Raw genomic sequence first — 6,000 nt, forward strand, 5'->3', positions numbered from 1 at the left:
CTCCAGGGATGGTGACTCCAGCACTGCCCTGGGCAGCCTGTTCCAATGCCCCACAGCCCTTTGGGGAAGAAGAAATTGTTCCCCAGATCCAACCTCAACCTCCCCTGGCGCAACTTGTGGCCGTTTCCTCTCATCCTATCGCTTGTTCCTTGGGGTAAGAGACCAACACCTACCATACTACCACCTCTTTCCAGGTAGTTGTAGAGCCCTTCCACTGTCCCTCAGGTCACAGAACAGCAGTAAACGCTGTTCCTGGCACCTCAGCCCACAGTTCTGGGAGGGGACACAGGACACACAGCAAAGCCACACTGGCGAGCAGGAGGAATCAGCTTACAGCCCGGGAGAACAGCCTGCCCGGGGCACACGGCACCTGTCACTTGACCCATGCAGCTGTTTTTCCATTGCCCAGCGTGTCAGACGGTGGATTGTCATTAAGTTATAGCACTAGTGATTATAACTACTAAGTTATAATACTGGTAATTCATCCATTCAGCCGCTATTCAGCAGAGAACTTCAGTGCAGGTTTCATTTTAATCTGAAGTCAATGGGATTCAGGCACATGCATTACGGACAGGGCGTTAAAGCAATATAGGATAGAACAGAATCATTTTGCTTGGGAGAGACCTTTAAGATCATCCAGTCCAACCATAAACTAAATCTAGCAATAACCCATGTCCCTAAGAGCCTCATCTACACATCTTTTTAAAATTTATGATGTTTGTCTTGGAGTCAAACCCAAAGTCAGTGCAATCAACCCTCCATTTAATAAATACAGGCTGAGTCGGCTGCCCCAGAGAAGCCCCTCAGGGAGGCATCCTGGTGATCTGGATCCAGCGATTCAGGAGCCAGCAGGGTTGCAGGCAGCTGGAATTGCCAACCAGAGCGTGGATCAGGGGGACTCAGGGGGCACATTCTGGGCTGGGACGCTTCCACAGGCCTGGGCACTTTCTTTTCTGCTTCCACACCCCTAACTTGATACTTCAGATCCAAAAGTGAAGCATCGAGACTAGAAGTCAGTGCAGAAATCCAGAGACTGCTTTTCCAGTTGCCAGATGAATTATTTCTTACTACAGGAGGTTTTAGTTTCTTTTACATCTCTGGAGCACTGAGCAAAGACCATTTTCCACCTCAGTCATTTCAAATCTTTCTGTCATCACTGAAGTGCCATCTATCCGCTGCAGCAGAGGAAGATTAAACCTAATTTCTCAGATGCATGTTGATAGCAATAGAATTCATTTTGTTCGTGGATATGATGGAAGAGCTTTAACAGCTGCCTTACAAGTAGTTTTATATATTAAGGCTGTGTTGAAGCTTTCAATGCCTTGTTTGAAACAAAACTAAACAAAGCAGATTGCTAATTGAAATTCGGGTTCTAACCGTGGGTGATAAATAAGCAGATGGAACAGTCAACATTACTGGAAAAAAAGGAACAACACAGGACTGAAAAGTGAGTAAAAACAAAAATACGCCTACATAAGCCAAACAAAATAAGAGGAGGGCAAACAAGGTATTGCACTCAAACACAGTTTCAATGCTTAGTACCCCGCTCAAAGACTCCTCTATTTAAAGCACTACTCTTCCCACAAGCGCAGTAGCTGAACATTTCCAACCTTTTTTCATCCTTTGAGAAGACCAGATATGTTAACACGAGCAGATGCAGAAAGAGCTGCCCCTGTGCTGCAGCTCTAGTTCTTCCCAGTTCAGCAGAGCACGGCAGTGCCCAAACCACAGCCACCGCAGCGTTTCATGATCCAAGCTGCACATTCGGTCCCTGATATTTTGACCACTATTCCAGAAACTGTCACAAAGCCCATTTGCCAAGCCTAAGACAACTTCCATCCAATGTTACCCAGCAGAAACACACACAACGTCCACACATTTGAAAGTAATTCTGTTTTTCATTACAGCTACAGCCCTGCCAGGGGAGGCTGTTCATCCTTGGGATGTCCACTCACCATGGACCACCCCGTGGTGCCCCCCTCCCAGAGCCGGGCTGGATGTGATGCCTGTTCTAGTTTCTGCTCACAGAACACAAAGTTTTGCTCCCCAGATTGTTCACACACTGCGCAACTTGGATCTGCATCATGCACTGTCCAGCCAGGGACACCCACTGCTTTTCCTTTGGAGAAGAAAGGGATTGAGATCTTCTCCTAGAACTTCAGCTTTTAAGTGAAGCTGATTAATTTCTAGGGGCTTTATCCTTTCCACAGCTTTGAGCACTTAAGCCATACAGTTGAGAGAGCAGCACATGGCCTTGAGCCAGAGGGGAAAGAGGAGGTTCATCTTGGGCACAGGAGCATTCCCACCCCTGAATAAAACCTCTCAAAGCTTTCCCAGTGCAAGTAACGCAGCTGAGCGAATAAAGCTGAGCTTGCAAGACCTGCGTAGAGCTGGGCAGCTCAATGGGCCAGATTCTCACTGCTGTAAATCAAAACAGTCCTTTGGAAAAGGGAGCTCTGCCAGCCGGGGAGCTGTCAGCAAGGGCTCGGGATGGAAAGTCAATGCCACACGCAATGGCATTACTCTGCAAACACCCAGGCAAGTGGTCCTTGGGAGCTGAGATAGTGAACCTGTAGCTGCTCACATTAATTCCTGGGGCAAGTACTGACTGAACGGGACCTTTAGTAACCCACGGAGCTGCACAGAAGGTGGCAATGGAACTCCAGGACCATCACACACAGCCAGGAGCTCAACTCTCAAACAGTATTTCAGAACCACCACGCAGCTCGCACAGCAGTGCCTTAAGGGTAGCAAGAGCCAAGACGGTGTTATTAATTTGTTTTTTAAAGTCATCTTTGCAGCGCAAAAATAATCCGATGCGTTTGCTGAGTGCCAGATGAATAAATTGCCCAACCTTTCCACTTTAATCCACTGCAATCACTTTCCAGAGCACTCTTTGAAAAGTGAGCTCCACGTTTCCAGAGCAGCTGCGCTCCTAATTAAAAGGCATTGTAGCAAGAAGACAACAAAACACAATTCTGGTTGGAAATGCCTCGCTGCAGAGCTGGAGGACAGAGCTGAGCTGCGATGAGGGACGGAGAGGCAGCAGCTGCCTGTGCTGCTGGGCTCCTTAAGAGAGTATTAGGGGATGGCTGGCACTCGGGGCTGCCTCTTGGCTAAATCCCTGTTTAGCAGATTGGCTCTCAATCCCGTGGCCCTGGCCAGCTGCACTGGTTTGTGCAGCTTGAACATGTGCTTTCCTCAGCATGGGCGAGAATCAGCTGAGCGCTGTGGTTGAGCAGGCTACAGAAATAGCCAGCACAGAGGAAAAAGCATCATGAGGGTCTTGTGACAGAAATCCTGGGCCCCGCAGGTCCCACCACCTCACCAGTTGTCTTGCGGTAAAGCTGGATCCAGCACAATTCAAACACAAGGTCCCCACTGTGCTTGGAGCTGCACAAGCAGCCGAGATGCACGTTCCATCTCTCCAGGTGTAACAGGCAGAAGCTGGATTTAAAGAAAAGCCCCGGGAGCAGTGAGAAATCATCATTTCAAGGTGGATTTTCTGAGCTCTGAGTTATGAGCGTAAATGTAATCCACTCGCAACAGGAATGTTTCCAATTTATTGGCCCTGCCATGCTTAATCAGACCAAGTTCAATTTGACACATCCCAGCAAACAGGCAGAGGTAGATGCTGAAGAGCATGGTTCAAGCAGGCAGAGGAGGCAGGGAATCCAGACACCACTTAAGTCCTTCTGTATCTACAAATCTTTATGCTCATGTTGCTCAGTGCCACACTGAGCCTGTTAGTGAGCAAAGCCAGCTTGAAACAGGTTCAGCTGGGAGGGAATTTGTTGTTTTCCATTATGCAAGAGATCAAATTTTAGCTCCAAACCACTGAGACATAATGTTTCCATAGGGTGGACACCACAGGATTAAAGTTTATCAGTCATTTAGATACTGCTTGGATTAAAAAGTTAATAAAATCATAGAACAATAGTTCCACTTTATTACCAGAAATATTTTAGTGCCACTGGAATACTTTGACACTTATTAAAACCCCAAAACCAAGGCAATTCAAATTAAAACCACATTTGGGAAAAGCATTTGCTTTAGATAAAGCTACATTTTCCGGTGGAAAAAAAAGTACCCGTTTCCAACTAGAAGTAGTTTTGCCCATATTTGCCTGCAGTGATCTCTCCACTGTGCCAACACCACTGAGTGTAACCCTGCATCGCAGTGCCAGGCGGTTTAAAAGCCGCAGTCCTCTTCCTCCCCTCTCCAGCAATCCCTTGCTCTCTCTAGTCCCTTTCAAAATGCCTGAAAGAAAATGCCGCTTGCATCACCAGCTTTTTTTTTAATGCCCAGCACAAATCATCCATAAGTCACAATGTGGGCCTGGGTGTCACAGACAGGTAAAGCAGAGCCTTGCTGAGGATCAGTCTTTGCCTGGGCACTGATTTGGGAACCTTGGCCACTACATTTCTGGGTGTATAAAGGACACAGAGCCTGTTCAAGAGGGTTGACTGTCCTTAGGTGTGAGAGGTGAAGTCTCCAGAGCGGTGGTGTAGGCAGCCTTGGGGTGCGAATAACTCGCTTCACAGGACTGGGCTTATTTATATTAACAGTGGAAATTGTCAAGCAAGTGCAATATTCTCACCCAGATGAGCTGGGTGGCTACATTTGCATGTGGAGTTGCAGGATGCTTTGAGAGAGGGAAAAGCAGAGACTCTTCATCCTTGGTGTTGCCTTTCTGCACAGCCTGGGGTCTACCTTGCACACGGACAGTGCTATGGTACAAAATTATGCCTCCAATGCTGAATTCTCCTGCTGGATACATCATTTCCCCAGCCTAATGGTCTAATTAGTCTCCAACCTTCAGGCAAGGGCTGCCTGACACTGTCTGCACACCAGAGCTTGGACTTCTCTAGTTGAGGCACCCAAACTGGCGCAACAGCCCCTTCCAGCACAGAGATGCTCCCAATCCCATCACACATGAGCTGCGGTGCTTACAGCAGTCACTGCAGCTGGAGAGCACCAAATTAATTTGGGGGAAGCACCGTCCCTTTCTGAGGAGCTCTACACATATCTGACAATTCTGGAACAGGCGTGAGCATCGCAGAGCTCATTTGCACAAGTTCAGCCTCCCAGTAGGTGGGAAATTCAGGGGCTTCGCTCACACTGACAATTGACAAACCCACACAGAGCTAATATGATTTGAAGTTATTTATCTAATTTGAAGACATTTATCTAATTCAAATGAATTTATCTATGTCTACTACTAGTGGAAGCCTGTCAGTCTAGCAGGATTTATGAGCCCACCTCCCTGCCACATTTTCTGCAGCGGTGGAAATCCCGGCTGCCTGCCTGCTGTGGTACACACCGTCCCCACGGGTTTGCATCAGGAGCACAGCTCAGCCCAGCAAGCAGGATAATTCAGCTTCAATATCTCTTTGCACAGATGTGGGGGAACAAACACATTGGGGGACAAAGCGGGGCTTACTCCTTCCAGCTACTCACTGAAGCCATCTCCTTTTCTGTGCATCTTTCACAATACAGACTGCCCTGTGTCTTAGGGGCAAGTGCAACACAAATGTCACCCCTGAGCAGCCAACTCCTGCTGTGGCAACGCCACCAGAGCACCTGGCTGGTCTCATTTCCTTGGGCATATTCATCACACCGGAGGTTTTGCACTGCTCAGAGTTTTGCTCCCTATTTCACCATTGCCACAGAGTTACCAGGTTTGCAGCCCTGGGAGCCTGGAGAAGAGTGAACCCTCCCATAAGCATCTCTGTCCCAGTGGGGATGATTTAAACCATATTTTCTCCACTTACTCAGAGAAATAATAGGGTTGCAGAGTCACACTCAAAAGCATCAGCACTCATCTTCTCCAGCATGCAAAACCATCTCTGCCAGGCTGGAGAAGGATGCTCTGTGCTCTGTTATTACAACACTGCAAGACGACAATCAAAAGAACAGAAAAGGGTAATGAGGTACTAATCGCTATTGATTTGTAGTATATAATGCAATAAATACCCGCTGCTATCGATTAGACATAGC

Source organism: Patagioenas fasciata, chromosome 20 (assembly GCF_037038585.1).
Source record: "Patagioenas fasciata isolate bPatFas1 chromosome 20, bPatFas1.hap1, whole genome shotgun sequence".
In the NCBI taxonomy this organism is placed as follows: domain Eukaryota; kingdom Metazoa; phylum Chordata; class Aves; order Columbiformes; family Columbidae; genus Patagioenas; species Patagioenas fasciata.